A 17,331-nucleotide genomic window follows, 5' to 3' on the forward strand; every position below is an offset into this window, starting at 1 on the left:
TTCAGCACAGTTAGGTACGTTTTTCTGCTGCTTATTTGAGTCTCTCTTCAAAGTAATTGCTTGTTCTGTGAACTACATTATACAGGGGAAAAGTCAAACCGAGTTTAAGCTCCCAAAATGGATATCAAAATGTCTGCACTCTGGCAGTTGTAGGCCACAGGCCAATATGCGGACCTTATATTGCAGTTAACAGCTTCCCAATGATATAAATATTGAGTGTTAGAAAATAGCAATAGGTTTTCTTTTCAGCTTTCACTTTTACCTTATTTAAAGGTGTTCATAAACTCAGCATAGAATAGTGGAGCTAGTAGAAAGTGTTGCTTTGCTTTTAAGTTTAAAGATAAAGTTCACCCCCCATAAGACAAATAGATTTTAAAACTGCAACCTGCCACTTTTTAAAAATTTCAGTCATTTATGTACTTAGATGGGAGTCCCATATTGAACTCAATGGGACTTCCTTCTAGTTAGACATGCATAGTATTAGGCTCTAAAAAGGCATAGGTTAACGAGGCCATTAATTTTATATAATTACAGATAGTGCTCAGAGTAGGTTGGTGTTAGTTCAAATTAGGTACGTCTTGATTAGATACATAGGAAAAAAGTGACATACTGTTCTACATCCGCTTAAAAGTACACTGGTACCTCGGGTTAAGTACTTAATTCGTTCTGGAGGTCCGTTCTTAACCTGAAACTGTTCTTAACCTGAAGCACCACTTTAGTGAATGGGGCCTCCCGCTGCCACTGTGCTGCTGCCACACGATTTCTGTTATCATCCTGAAGCAAAGTTCTTAACCCGAGGTACTATTTCTGGGTTAGCGGAGTCTGTAACCTGAAGCGTCTGTAACCCAAGGTACCACTGTACTGATCTCAGAAATATGTAACGGCATGAAACATCATTTTCATTATGGAAATAAAGGTATTTGATAAATAAAAAGCATTTTAGGAACTGAGAAGAAATTTGAAATGATTATTAATCAACTAGTAAAAGGATGCTATCGGAACTATATCAATCTATGTCAAAAATAGTTAATTGCATAGATTGGTCAAGACCCATATCCAGCTTTGCCTCCAAGGAGCTTAAGACGGCATACATGGTTCCTCCTCCTCATTTGATCCTCACAACAACCCTGTGAGGTAGGTTAGGCTGAGTGGTAGTAACTGGCTCAAGGTCAGCCAGTGAGCTTTCTGGCTGAGCGGGGATTTGAACCCTGGTCTCCCAGATTGTAGTCTGCATCAGAATCTATACTTAACTCTGAAAATGTGGGTAATTTGGATGGAGGTGTAGTTCAGAGCATGGCAAGCCATGGCATTTTAGCAGAGGACTGTTAGCTTTTAGAGAGGAAGATCATTCTGTCAAACCTGGCAATTGCCTGCATTGGGAATACAGATCTGTCTGGCTTGTAATGTCTGCATGTATAATTAATAACATATAATTGCCCTTAGTTCTTCTACAGCTTGGAATGAAAAATGAGATCCTGCACATGTGCAGAATGTGTTTTTAGTTTAATACTGTTTTTGTTTAATCCTTGGGCAAAGCTCAGAGGGAGCTAGCAAATGACCCCAAAGAGGTATTTTCGAAGGTCTAGACAACACAATTTCATTTAATGCAGAGCGTCATAAAAAGTTAAAAAACTGAAGGATAGGGAGAGAGATAACAGAGACATGAAAACCATTTTCAGAAGCTGTAAGGAGTTTGGCTGATGTAACCATGACATTGATTTACCTGTATCAATATTCACCAACTACTGGAATTCCAGAATCCAACCTGTACAAAAAAGCAAGACCAGAGCATATCCTTTTAACATGTTCAGAGCCCAATTCAACCTTGGATGGGAGACTCCTATAAAGTTCTGAGCTGTGCCATGCAAGGTGTCTAGAGATAAATATTGAACTTATACGGAATGATCAACCTAACCACCCTGTAACACAACATCCAAATTTATCCCTACCAGCTCAAACAGGAAATCACTTGGGCAGTTGGAAGATATCATACCTGCAGGATCTCTTGTCTATTCTCTGGATTTGAATACAAATCACACACAATCAAAGCCAGACATTGTGCATCCTCAATATCTGCTGTGGAGGGGGGGGAAATCATGATAAGTAAGACAGAATAAGTAATTCTGTTGATATTTATCAACAGAATGGTTGAGTCAGAGGTTTGAGGGGTAATTGCCTCTCTTTTTCCCAACGGGGTGAAAGATGAAATATTTAAAATATATTAATTGGGCTTGCTGTTCATTCAGCATTTAAATTCATTCAGGAATTTAAAGTCTTCCTTTATCCTTACCATGTCTACATTATTGGTCACTGTCAGCGTTGGCAGGGGGTATACAAGGAGGAAACCCATTTGTATACCTGCGTTGGCACACAGACATGATGCAGAACCTCAGAAACTTGTGATATTTTCAGATGCAACAACTTCTCTCAGTTATTGATGGAGAATGTGAAAAAATGTAGACCTTTTCTGCACAGCACTTATAAAAACATTGAATACAGAAAAAATAATTCAGGGTTTACACATCTGTTCTTTTGTTTTCTATTCTCTCTGATCTCTTAGAAGATTAAAAAAAATATTTTGTTGAGAAGCAGGAATTAATGTACAAGCACACCCACATAGTTAAAATAGCTGTGCATTTTGGAACCAAGATACAGTCCCAAGAGCGTTCCATGTATGATTGTTTCTAAGGAATGTCAGAGGATTGATGCTTCTGTCTTGACAGGATTCACTTCAGCTTATTGTCTCTCATCTAGCAAATTACCAGATTTAAGCATTAGCCTAGCTCCTGAGCAGCCTGATTCACATAGCAAAGAGAAACAGAGTTGCACATCATCAGCATATTGGTGATGTCTTAGTCCAAGCCTCCTGATGGCCTTGCAAAATGGCTTCATAAAGATGTTAAAGAACTTGGAAGACACAATACTTTGCTGTTGAGGTTCACATACATCCCTGAGGAGCACCCCACCACCATCACAAACCCTTCGAGAGCCAGAAGGGAGGGAAAAGGTAATGTCAGAGGCTGTCTTGAATCCATATACCTCAAAATGGCTACTAACTACACCAATCCTGGGACTAGTATAGTTCCTCCAGCCATGTCAATGGGATGAATTTAAAAATAAAAATATGGAGAAGGGAGGGGGAAAACAGTCACACATTCAGCTGCAAAGAGCTAGCAAGTGGTCATATCTCCACTATGGTTTTGCTCCCACCATTATCATAGGTTTGTTCTGCCATTAGTACTACTAATAACTTATTTGTATCTCTATAGGATGATCAGGATGTTACGCTAGGCTGCAGTCTATACTTATCTAGGAGTAGGTTCCATTAAATCAGACATGTATTGAATTACACTGTCAACTTTTTGCTGACTGCTGGGATTGTAGCAGCTAGAATTTTGTAAAATACTGCAAGGAGGACAATATGTAGTATGAGCAGCTATGGGATTATGCAGCAGTGTCCAAAATTTGAAATTTGATTCATGTAAAGATGAATGGTGGGTGCTGAGCAGGTCTAATGAAAAATGTCTTAATTTTTCCTAGCTAAAAGTTGGATATGTGTAATAAGCATTTATTTCATATGATGTAAGAATGTATTGCTGTTTTGTCCCCTTCCCCAATACAAAAAAGATAGGTCTATGCTTTTCTGTGTAGATTTTGTTCTACACTGTGTAATCTGTGTAGATTTTGTTCTGTGTAGATTTTGTTCACTATGTAGATTTTGTTCATAGGCATCCCTGATGCAACTCTCATGTAAACCTTTAAGGTCATCCAAGTGTCTTGGCATTCCTTTGGCTCAAGATAATACTGAGGGCCTTGTCACCAACTTGGGCAGTCATCTAGATTTATATTTGGGTGGGAAAATCCCACCTACTCTTTGTAGGATTCCCTTTCTTGTCACTGAAACCACCTGAGCTCCTTAACTGTCAGCATCCCTACAGACTACTATATCCTCTCCATAAAATTTGAATACTTGGATTTAATTCAGCTGGGTTTACTAACTGGAGCCAGAGCTATAGCAATAATTAGCTCTTAAAGGGTATTTTTCAGCATTTTGCAAACTGTGGACACAGGTTTAGATCCTGTGTTTACTTTTCTCCTTGCATCCAATGTATGCAATTGAAATTAAATCTTGAGTTAGGTTACTGCCTTTATATCACATTACATACAACCTGTGTGTCCTTTTAAAATTGACCCTTGTTATCAGTTTTCTTTTAATTTACCATATATAGAATTAATACACCCCTTTGCTGAGGAGTATGCTTTGAGACTTTGAACAGACACAGGCCAGTTTTTGCAGCTGTGTTTTATGTGACATCTGGAATGCATCCACAGTACCAGCTGTAGTGTAAATGGAATAAAAGAAAACAATGGCAGATGAGAGGGATTCCAGTAAGTTGTGTCATCAAACTTATGAGGCTAGCCTAAACATTCAGGTATTGATAGGGAAATAGCTCTGTAGGCTGGAACTATTATTTTGCTAATTATTTATTGTTTTAATAAATATCTTCAAGCCCAGGCAGATTGTGAAGTCATGGGCAGTGTACATAGGAATTTCAGAAGAGTTGGTGATTGTTTCAATCTTCAATTAATTTTTCAAGCTTTCCTTTCTTCAGAGGTAAATAACCATTAAACTCACAGAGTTGAAAGGAATCTCTGTGGACACTTGCTTTATCTGTGACTACAACAGTTTACCTGACACTATTTTTGAGATGCTTCCTTGCCAAAGGCTCCCATAGCAGCCCACAGAACAATTTCAAAGCCAACTAAACTACAACAAAATAAATATGTAGTGCTATGAAGGCTACAGTAGTGTTTTCCTCTTGTTGTGATGGGAGTTTCTGGTGGGAAAATGCCACTCTAAAGAGTTCAGGTTTGCATCTGCTCCACCGTTAATTGGTAATGTTTTAACTGTACAATGGTTATCTTGTAGTTGTATAATTCCCTCCCTATCTAGACTTCTTGTACAAAATTTGTGGATACAGATAGGTAGCCGTGTTGGTCTGCCATAGTCAAAACACACAAAAAAAATTTCCTTCCAGTAGCACCTTAAAGACCAACTAAGTTAGTTCTTGGTATGAGCTTTCGTGTGCATGCATCTGAAGAAGTGAAGAAGTGTGCATGCACACGAAAGCTCATACCAAGAACTAACTTAGTTGGTCTTTAAGGTGCTACTGGAAGGAAAAAAAAATTTTTTGTTTAAAATTTGTGGATGATAATCATAAGCAGTTAGTGAGCAATGTGTTTCAGAGACTTCAGCCAGGACACTCTAGTAAGATCTTGTTCATGTTTCCCTTCATTCCCCCCCTTTCAATTATGTGTTATTTAAAACATAGTAATGGCATCACACACAATCAACAAAAGGATGTGGTGCATGTTTGCTTGAATTCAGAAAAGCTGAGGGCAGGCAGGAGCAGCTGACACATTTGTTCACAATCTTGTTCCTTTCTCCCAGATCCTGAGAACATCTTATTAAACATAATTCATTTCTACATACATACACACTTCTACCCGCTGTAACCATCATTCTCAGATGTACAGATTATATAGTAGTTCCCTGCTTAGCAAAAGTCTTCAGTACTAAAACTGGGAAACATGATTTGGGGCTGGTCATGACTCTCGTGTTATGAAGATATCACTGTGTACTCAAGTTTGAGTTACAAATTGTCTCTACCCTCTGTAGGAATGAAAGACCAATTTTATGCTTGGTCATTAAGAGAATTTGGGTGGGAAGAGGCTTACCCCCAAAGACCTGCTCTGACAAATTTGTATTGTGTTTTGTAATTGTTCATATCTGCTGTTACTTGGAAAATAGAGCTAGAGATGAATATAGCCATGACAACCTTTTGGTCTTGTTCTAGATACTTGTCAGCCTCCTCAGGTTGCACAAAATGAAATGCTTCCTGGAGGACTGAGGCCTACCATCTTCTCCCTTAGATGCTTGTCTTTCCTGGCAATGAAATCAGTCAGGGCTGGATTTGCAGTATGAATATTGGCAGTGGTCAATGCATCATTAGATTTCTTTCTTTCTTTCTTTCTTTCTTTCTTTCTTTCTTTCTTTCTTTCGTTCTTTCATTCGTCTTGCATCTACCGCTTTTTGTTTGTGATGCCACCAAACTGGTTTCCATGTAAAGTTGGGGTACTTAGAGAAAGAGAGGAGGGAGGTGTGTGCCTATGTGAAAGGGGTGGGAGAGAGATGCACTTGGGCAGAGTGTGTGTGGGCGGAGAGGTCTCTGTGTGTGGTCTGTGTGAGAAAGGTATGTGTGTCGGTCTGTGAAAATGAATGACTGGGAGGGTAGATGTTCTAAAGAGGGAGGGAAGGGTGTTTCGTCTGTGTGTGTGTGAGAGAGAAATGTAATGATGTATGGTCTGATCACTATGTAGGTGGCATTTTAGATACCAATTTTCTAGATATTAGAAAAGGTAGGTAGAGCTAAGCTGCTAAAACCCTGAGCAGATGTTTAGGAGGAGATAGAATAGAGTATAACATTTCCTATACTGTGTTTGGAGATGCTTTTGAAGCAGTGTTGTGTGCATGTTGGGAAGAACCAACAGTGTGAGCGCGGAATTTTGTTTTTAAGGTTTTTGTGTGATCCTCAACTGTGCTATGCAGTTACTCCAAGTTAGGAATACAGCCAGGCAATGAAATTCTTTACCTTGGCACTTCCTGGTCCCGTCTCCTTGCAAGGAAGGTGGCCTTCTCCAGTGGAGAAGAAGTGGCCAAAGTCCCTGTATGGTACAGTAGGACAAGGCTTTCTCCAATCATCTAGAAGGCGGGCTGGGGTTTACACCATACTAGTCAGTTTCCTATTAGGAACTGGGTGCTTTCCTCAAATAAGATTTTCTTTCATGATTGGGGTAGAGATTAATCCATGCCTCAGGAAGGGTGTTAGTTTGCCGGTTCCTGGTTTCCTAATATGCATTGCTTTACTTGCCTAGGTGCAAATATAGGTGGATTATCTGCCTTTGCCAAGAGGAAATACCACTTTGGAAGGGGCAAATGTTGATTAAATTATCAATGCCTTACTGTAGCCACCCAAGAGTCAGGCAGAGTAGAGAGCAAGGCAGCCTGCTGCTATGACTTATTTTATTATGTAGGCCTACAAACCTATGAGCCTGTTTGAGCATTAATATATGCGTCAAGAGGCCCTAAGAGCAGTTGGCCTGGTAGGTACTAGGGATAAGGGTTGGGTTTGCTTAAAAAAAAAAAAAAAACACTTTGAAGTTACACACATACATAACCCTCAAAAAAACCCAAAACCAAATACAGGCTGTATAAAATCTGCTTGGGGAAATTTTTTTTTAAAAAAGCTGCTTTTGGGTAGTGGTAATATTAAAATCAAAGAGCATTTTATTCATCTGCCTGTTGTACAGTTCCCTGCTCAGAGACATAGATACTCTAAACGGATCCTAAACTGACAACCAGGGAACACAACAGCAAGTCATGCAGCAAGTTTTCAATTCAGATCAGGAGTTGGCTGTATGAACCAAACAGTTTGAAATTGTTTGGAGAAAAGTAAAACAATATATTTCAATAAAAACGGAAGGGTGAACTGCCTGAATAAGCAGTGATAAATAAAGGAGCCATACTTTTTGTAGGAAAGGATTAATAATTATTAAAATATCCACGTTTATCCCTTCAACTGTAGCAAGGAAATCAAATCAGACAGGGATCAGAATACCATGCGTGTATCTCCATATATCTGTAGATGGCTATAAAATATGGATTTGTGTATATAAATGTCTAATATGCAATCTTTCTAAATCTCATGTAAGTGAAACAAAAATATCATGTAAGTGAAACAAAGTAACACTTTATCAAAAAGAATCCAAAAGTATCACCAGGAAGAGAATGGCTAGCCAATATGTGGGCTTTGACTCTCATGGCTAAATTGACAAGTACAAAAATATGGGTACTGATTTGAAAGTTTACAATTGATTGCTGTGGGAAAAATCACTGCTTCAATAAAATGTCATTTTTCAAATATCTTAGGATACTCATAAATATAGGTAAAGTACCCCTGACAGTTAAGTCCAGTTGCAAATGACTCTGGGGTTGTGACGCTCATCTCGCTTTACTGTCCGAGGGAGTCGGCATACAGCTTCCAGGTCATGTGGCCAACATGACTATGCCACTTCTGGCGAACCAGAGCAGAACACAGAAACGCTATTAGCATTCCTGCCAGAGCGCTACCTATTTATCTACTTGCACTTCATGCTTTCGAACTGCTAGGTTGGCAGGAGCTGGGACCAAACAACAGGAGCTCACCCCGTCACGGGGATTTGAAGCGCCGACCTTTTGATCGGCAAGCCCTAGGCTCTGTGGTTTAACCCATAGCACCACCCGCGTTCATAAATATACAGTGTACTTATTTGTTTACAAAAGTATCTGTTAAAAATGATTTATATTTTCTGTTTTCTATTTTACAAAATAAATACAATAAACAACAACAATAAAAACCTTTCTCTGAAATGATTGTGAAAAAGAGTAAAAGCAAATGGGGACAAAAATAAACTTTACAACAATGTTTACTAGAGCTTTCCCCTTATATTAGAGCCCAGGAGGTTATGTGTATTTTCATTTGGTTTTAATGCAAATACATTGTTTAATTTTTAAAAAACTGCCATTAACAAACCTTTTGCTTGGGCAGTCTAGTTCCTGCCCCCAATTTATGATTCAGACAGAGTAGATTTGGCATCCAACACTTCATATTTCTTTCTTGACAGCAGTGCTTTGATGTATAGATAATACCTTGCTTTAATGTGGCATATTACAATCCCTTCTTGAAGCCTCCTACTTTAAACAGCTGTTATAGCTTTTAGCTCTCTGATTTTCATTTTATTTTTTAAAATAAAACTGACTTTGTGGTATTTTGGAAATAAAATGTTTGGTTCAGTTATGTATGCAACATAATAATTTTTTCAGATCTGCTCTTAAATGTTTGGAAATGGTCGGGATTCTTTCATGCAGTGCCATGGTGGATTGTGTAAACAAAAGTAAGGTATAAAAGTTTATTAGATGCTTGTGTTCTAAGGGTGATTCAGTCCCTCCTTCCTCACCCACATCCTCTCCCATAATGATAAAAGGGTTGCATTCTGCTGCAGAAGGTTGGTAATCAAATACAAGAATGATGTGCAGCTACCTTGCTTGCTCTCTTTCTATAAATGCTACTTCTTGTTCTGTGCTTTATGGTCACACAAGCCAAGTACTTGGGATTATGGTATGTTTCTCCCTAACAGAGCAGGATTCATAAGACAAAGCTGATTCTTAGTTTAAGATAGACTCATCATCATCATTCTTTAACCTCTCTTCATCTTAATCAGGCTTCCTCAACCTCAGCTTTCCAGATGTTTTTGGCCTACAACTCCCATGGTCCCTAGCTAGCAGGACCAGTGGTCAGGGATGATGGGAATTGTAGTCTCAAAACATCTGGAGGGCCAAGGTTGAGGAAGCCTGATCTTAATGTTGCAGAGTGGATTACAAGTATTAAAACTCTTATGTTGAAAACAGTGTCAAACAACTTACAATCACAGGAATCAGGTGAATCCTAAAGATACGCATCTCTCCTGTCAAAAGCCAGGATAAAGAGGAGTGTGTGTTTCATTTTGTGATCCTGGGTGCAAACATCATTTTAAGCTATCCACTTTCTGGCTTGTTTAGCAATTCATGCAGAAGGAGGAACAATGGGGTTGCATGCACTGGCAAAGTTTATTGCACAATTTATTATGCCAGTGCTCTTAACTTACTGTTATGTCAATACAGCCAGTACACATGAGAGAGAGGACAATCCACTTCTGGTTGAATGCAGAACTAAACTGTGTTCAGTTCATTATATTCTACGTAAGCTTGTAAACAGTCACATTTTTGGTCACTGACAGTAATAACAAGTTGCTTCCAGAAAACAAGTTAAACTTTCCAAAAGCAGTAGCAGCAGCAGTTGTTACATGAGGACTATAAAAGACCTAACACTTCTATATAATATACCAGCAGGCTAGGGAAAACTGTGGGCTAGTATTTTCTGAGGACTTATTTGCAGCTCTAGTCTAGAATATATCAGCATCAACTAATTGGTAACCAATCATTGTCTGGAAATGGCAGAAGCAGCTTGTGAAGCTTGCACTGTTGCTGTATATATGTAGATGGCCACTTTTAATATGGACAAATGAGGCCTTTCCAGCTTTTCCACATTCATATTTAAAGTGACAACCCATAGCTGATTTGGAACACACATTGTTGAAATTTCAGGCAATTGTTTTATATTTATACAGCTCTCTAGAGAGAAACAATGAAGCAGTCATTGATTTCAGAATTTGTGTGTCCTGTTACCGTAATCCTGTTTGACAGATCTGTCATTAAAAACTAATTGAGATTAAAGCAGCTGGCATAAAGAGATGTCAGCTGTAATGCAGGAAAGATGGTGGATTCCCTCCTTCCATTGATACAATAAAATGAATTACTAGTCAGTTAAACAAAATTGTTATAACTTATATACTAATATATATATATATATATATATATATATATATATATATATATATATATATATATATACTAATATATATATATACTGATATAATGTCTTCTTGCAGAAAACGCATTACAGTTGTTAAATAATAAGCAACATTAATAAACAGCTGTTGCATTGAGAACTAAGTACACTAAAATGATGCCAGTCATATGCAAACCCGTCTAGAATTATTGTATGGATTGTCTTGTTTCTATGGCATGCTTATTGCAGCACTCTCTCTAACACTGCACAAATGAAAACTGAGAGAGACTGCCCTGTTAGTGAGCAGTTTGTCTTGGCAAACATTAATGGAGCCAACAAGCAGAAAGTGACTGATAAAAGTGGCATCAAGCAGATGACTCAATATGAGGAAAGGTGCAAGGAAAATGCCTGCCTGCCTGCCTGTATATATGTATACAGTGCTCAGGATAGTTTCCAGTAGGTCAAAAAAACAACATCATTAAAAACAAAATGTAAAAAATTAAAGATGAAGAGGGGCACAGCAGATAAAGTCAGTGTAGTCTGTACTAAAATACATACAAAACATGTATGGAGTATATTGCATTTGTATAATCTGGAGGACATTGGTCCCATTTTACAGATGTGGGCAAGTGATTAACCTAAAATCAATCTTGAGAAATCACTAGCCTAGGGGGAGCATGAGAGAAGGCTGCTCTCCTTCACAGGACGGTGGGGTTGTGGACTGGCCCCGCACTCTCCCGCGTGTAGTGGGGGTGTGACGAGCCCCCGGTGTCATTGGGAGTCCCGGCCTGTGTTGTACCCACAGCCAGCCAACCCGGCTGGCTGGGGTGTGTGGTTTGCCGCATTTAAGCGGAGGAGCAAAGTGGCTGTGTTTTCCTCTGATCGCTTTCATGTTTGCTTTTTCATTGCTAAGCCATGGTTGCTCTAGTTGTGTATAATGTGCCACATCACACGCACACAAAATGCCTAAATGTAGCAAATATTATGTATTATCTAAGGGGAAAGAATGCTGGGGAGCTTTGGGCTGAAATAGTTTTTCAAAAGAATAGTTTTTCAAATGAATTTGGTTTGGAATCACCTTGAGCTGTTACTTTATTGGAGGACTGTTATGAAACCCTGTTTTGATTGCCCTCCTTTTCTTTGAGGGAAAGCCAGAAAATAAGGTGAAAGTTGGCAACACATTTAAAAGTTACACATTTTAAGCTCATTTTGGTTAATTTTACTACCTGGAATCAAAAGGCAAGTTGTTTGTTTTTCTAGTAATAAGCACGATCTAAATCAAGGGGTTGTCAAAGGTGAGCCTCTGTAGCAAGTGAAAACACACTTTTTAGTTAAGGATATTTTTTTAAAAGTGTTTCCCTTCCATGTATTGTCCAGAGTTTGCTTCAGATTCAGAATAGGAAACGGAGACAATCTTATCATTGACTTAGGAAGTCACACATTTGAGAAAGGGAAGTCACAGCAGAAGATCTGTCCACACAGGGGGTAACCAGGATCGTCTTTCCACTATTTCATTAAAAGTGGATGGAATGACAGCCAATGTGCCTCAGCCAATGTGTGCATGCGTATCTACTTAGAATGAAATCTGATTCTGGTCTTCCATATTACTTTTTTAAATTAAGTTGGTGCACTGAGGAAAACATTTATAGCGCTGAGATTTGAAATCATGCCCACATCATATTTGGATAGGGTATTTGGCATAACATGTCTGTATCCGTGGCTAGGGTGATGTTAAAATTCTTGTTCATTATGGACTGCATTCTTCCATATAGAATTCTTCTAGGGATAGATTTCTCAAAAAATTATACAAACACTTTCTATTTTGGAAATAAGGGAGAAAATCTGTTGTTTGCTGGTGGATGTGGGATACTCTACACATGTTGTATCTATGTTTGGCTTGGCAGCCCAACACATCAGATAAAGTTTAATTGTACAGCATTGCACACTGATTGTAATGTGTGAAGATCTCTCATGTGGTCATTGAATCTTTAACTGTGCCACAGTTTATCAACGCACACACAGAGCGGTGTAGTGTGGTGGTAAAATTGCAGGTCATGACATAGAAATGGTTTGCCACATCCACATGAACTGTTTCTTAGGAACAGTACACAAATACTTTTCTTTGAATTAAGATAAGATAAGGAACATTCTTGTAATTCCTGACCATGCCTTGTAGGAGTTATTGTACGATGTAAAAATCCAAATTGTCACTTTTATACCACAAAACATAAATATTAGCCTGTGTTTTGCCATTTTTTAAAAAAATTCCAGTTCAGAAATGCTCTAAAATACTTTAAAATGCATATTCATTAATATATCCACTTTCATACTGTGAAGTATCTTTTCCATCTTTTAGTCTCACAAATTAAACCTTAGCTTCATACCAAGGTTGATATACTTTCAGGAGTTGTCACCATAATCCTCATAGAATTATAATGAGGATTATAATGATTATATAGGATGACAATGGCTGTTTGTCTTTCCAAATATGAGGCCTGTTCTTTCTGAAATAAATGGTGCCTAAGGGGGAAGAGACCTACTTTGAGATTGACATGACTATACTTGCCCAGTTAAGGTTTTCAGCTTTTGTTTACGATAGCAAGGCTTATCTAATTCTGTTACCTGACATGATTTCAGTTTTCTTTGCTTGGTTATGGAACCAATGTGTAATAGTGCTTTAAAGAAATTCCAAAGTGGTTTCAGTGATATATGCTGTACCTACAAAAGTTCCCTTGTCACTTGTTCTGAAAAGAAAAGCTGCTATTTGAATGGAAAGTAGGTTTTCTTTCAGTCTAGTAACCAGTAGAAATGGCACCACTGCATTCCCCCCCACTCTATCTCAGGATTTATATTGGCATAATATATCTGCCTTTCAGTTTTCAAATATTTCATTCCTTTCTTACCAGAATAATTTTATGCATGCTCGTTTAAAGTAAGGCCCACTGTTTTCAGCGGGGCTTATTGTCAGAGAAGTACCTATGCATAAGATTGCATCATTAATCTTCAGTGTATCTCAAACTGAGTAATATTATTTGTATAGCTAGCTCTGTATTGTCCACACTGACTGCTAGTGACTCTCTAGGGTTTCAGACCTGGAGCTGCTGGTGATTGGACTTGTGACCTTCTGCATGCAAATCAGATGTGCCACCACTGCTCTAAGGCCCTTCCCCAAGCATACTTGGTGCTCACAAGTGTGTTGTGTTTGTGTGCTTGTTTACCAGTATATACACGTACAGGACAAGTGTTGAAATGCCGAAACCAGATACCTTAATTACATTAAAATAGGTCACTAAGATATCTGCTAGAACTCTAAGGATCATTTTTACAGGGTTGTCATATTTTGGAGAGCAAAAAAGAGGACACATTTGCCGTTCTACTTTTAACAATGGATCACTATGATGACTCTCATTTTACATACCCATGAAAAAGAGGACATGTCCTGGAAAAAGAGGATATATGGCAAACCCTAATTTTTTGTGCTGCTTTCAGGTTGAGAAGTGTTTTCTACCTAAAGAATCGGTTTTCTCAGCATGCACACAGATGGCCTTAAGCTAAACAACTAAAATAATATTGCCTATGAAGCAAAAACAGAGTACAAGGAGGAGATTCTTAATTTAGGTACCTCATTTGCTTTGTACCTGTCAAATTTGTCAAACATTTCTTCAGAAGATATTTAAGCTAATATTTCCACATTAAATACTGGCTCCAATTGCAATAGAATAACAGATTATATGAGCATTCTGGAAAACTCTTGATGGATTTGTGTTTACCTGTGTCTCAGACTTGTTCCTAATGGAATTGATGATGACATGCTGAACAACACACTTAATACCAGCCTTGCGCTACAATCCTGAAGTAATTTATTTCCACAGGGGCCTTAGTGGTTTATTTTCTTTTTCATATATCCACACTACTTCAGTGAAACTGAGGTTGGATCACACAGGCAAATATGATCTCTTATTTATTTATTTAATTTCTATTTATTTATTAAGAACTTATATGCCCCCTTCACCAAAAGACCACAAAGTTGGATTACAACATAATAAACAGCAAAGGGCAGAACACAAGAACTTAAAAAACAAAACAAAAACATTTTAGTACAGCTCATAATAAAAGCAGCAGCATCAAACTATCCATAAATTACTCAGTCACAGTTTCCTTCTTCCAGCAGCCTGCTGGAAGACATGAATCTTCACCTGGTGCCAAAACAAAACAAAACAATGATGTGGCTAGGCACACCACAGTAGGGAGAACATTACATAGAACTAGAACCACCACTAAAAAGGGCACCTATACTTTTCATCCTACTCAAGGACACTTAGTTGGGCTTCTCCACAGACCTTAAGGCATGGGGGAGGTTGGTACCAGAGCTCTAAGCATCAATGTAAGGATCTTCAATGGGCACAGAAAACTGGCAACCAGTGAAATTCTGTTAAAATGGAACATGTATGTGTTTTGTCTATAACTCCCATAACCTCTGTGGCCCCCACATTTTGCCCTAGTTGTAATTATACCAGAGTATTTTAAAGGGAAACCTTGTGTTGGCTTACTCAACACAATGAATTGCTGCTCACTGAGCTTTCTTTCTAAAGGCTCCTTCACATGTGGATGTAAATTCATCACCATTTGATGCATGCCTGTATGAACAGGACCTTGATACTACTTAGGTTAACCAAGGATATATATGCAATAGTGACAGGTGAACTGCCCCAGGATTAGTTGAGATTGACATGAATAATTACAACTAAAAGCAGAGAATGCTTAGGAAGAAGTTCTCATTTTCATTGAGACTTGTAAATTGGTTTTATAGTTGATGAGCCCCTATATTATCTTTAACTGGTGATGGTTGTTCATACAAGAGGGAGGTGTTCATGTGTGTATGTCTCCCTCTTTCCTTCTTCCTGGCACGTAGAATCCTGTAAGAAAACATTCCTGGCACCAGAAGGTCTAGGAAATGTAGCTTTTCCAGGGTACTTGGTGTACGCAGAGGAGTTTTTCCTCTTTCCTTGCACACATTATCACAGGAGTTGCTGCAAAGAAGCTGCAAGGTGGGAGAAATAATTCTTGTATTGGAGTCCACTTGGAGGCTTAATATCTTTTCATTGCATTAGTTACCAAGTCTGTATTCTGAACCAAGGAATTACAAAACTCAGCAGCATTCTTAATTTGCATCAGATAATTTTCGTATGATGTGTTCCAAGAAATATTGCAGGTAGTTTGTGCAGGGGTCAACAAATCCTATATGCCGTTTCTCAATTAATGTTTCGTTTCTGGAAAAATTAATACTAAATTAGTACTTAATACAGAAACAAGTTTAGCTTTATTAGTTTTCCTGAGTTTCACTTTAAGGTTTTAGCATTACTAATATACTTAAGTTGCATATAATCCTCTGTAAATGTGTTCTATGCCATACAAGTTCTAATGGTCAGGCTACACTCCTCACAATTATTGCTGATAACCCCAGATGGTTTCAAAACACCCAGATGTGTATTACCTGTGATGACAAGCCTGACCTATTATTCTATCATCCTGGATCAAGTTGTGGCCTGGGGCTAATTCACAGCCATAAGTATGCCATCAAAGCTATTGTAAGACTGTTCAATCATTGAGCTGGCAAAAGATGAATTTGATGCTGCATTTTTCTGACCAAGAGGTAAAGTAGCTCCTTGGATTTCTGACCTAGGAATGACTGCCTTTTTGTTATAGATTATCTGTAACCAAGTAACATAAATATGCTGACATGTTATGTCAGCTGAGGCAGATATATGAAGCAGTAGAGATGTTGCTTTTTATTTCTCTCATTGTAATTTTATGCTTCATGTTAACTAAAAGAATAAAATAATGAAAGGTAAGTAAAACTCTGCATTCTGATATTGTCAAGTGAGAGTATGATAACCCTTTTTGAGAGAGTGCTGTGGTTAGAGATTGGAGGTTGACAATGTTATAACTAAATGCCAGAGTTAAGAATTCTTAAATTGACTATTCCTGATATCAATAACCACTGAAACAAATAATTACTGTTCCTGACACCAAGTATCACTGGATCAGCACAATCCCATTCTGATATATCTTGTTGGCCAGGAAGAAGCTATGTCATCTGATCCTGATTTCATATCCTAAGGAACCCTAACATTACTGTGTCTTGCTGTGTAGGTCATACATAGGAAATTAAAATAGCTGCAGTATCATGGCCACAGGCCAGGAATCCTCAGGTGCAAAGTCCAACAATTAAGGCAGCTGGAGATGGATCCATTCCCTAATCTGTCCCATGTGGAGCTGTGATAAGAAAGGATACCACTGAGACACCACTGAGACAACTTGCATGTTCTGTCTCAGCTGCAAGATCACTAACCGTGGTTCTGAAACCCTCACCTTGGTCTCTCTCCAAAGTGCTGATCCTGCTTTGCCTCACCACCCTGACTGCCTGGATCCTTAGGACTGTTGACCTCCTTGCTGCTTTGGCCATCACCCATCTGTAGTGGTGGGCATCTGACATGGAAACAAATGTTCTCTCAAATAACCCAAATAACCTAATTGCTTAGAATTTCTTTGTACTACTAAATTATCTGAGCAGAGACAGAAAACATAATTTATTTGATGATCAGCACTGTTATCTGAATATTATAGTTTCTTTACCATGTAAATATTAGTATCTGCATTTATGTTTTCGGTAATATATCCCCATCTTTTAAGAAACAAAGGGAGAAGTTTTCTATTTCTGTCTATTTTATACGTGGTAATGCCATCTCTAATTCTAAAAACAGTGGGACATGTTCTGAACATCCAGGAGAAATTTGGACTTAATTCTCAAGCAGCATCTTAAACCTATTTTGAAAGTGGGAAA

The 17,331-nt window shown here is 38.3% G+C and overlaps 1 protein-coding gene across 1 annotated transcript in view; it reads left to right on the forward strand.

Moving 5' to 3' along the window:
* Window positions 1-17,331, forward strand: part of PDGFC (platelet derived growth factor C) — a 104,062-nt gene that overhangs the window by 43,684 nt on the left and 43,047 nt on the right. The window lies entirely within an intron of this gene.

The sequence above is a fragment of the Podarcis filfolensis genome, assembly GCF_964270895.1.
Source record: "Podarcis filfolensis genome assembly, chromosome: 9".
In the NCBI taxonomy this organism is placed as follows: Eukaryota; Metazoa; Chordata; class Lepidosauria; order Squamata; family Lacertidae; genus Podarcis; species Podarcis filfolensis.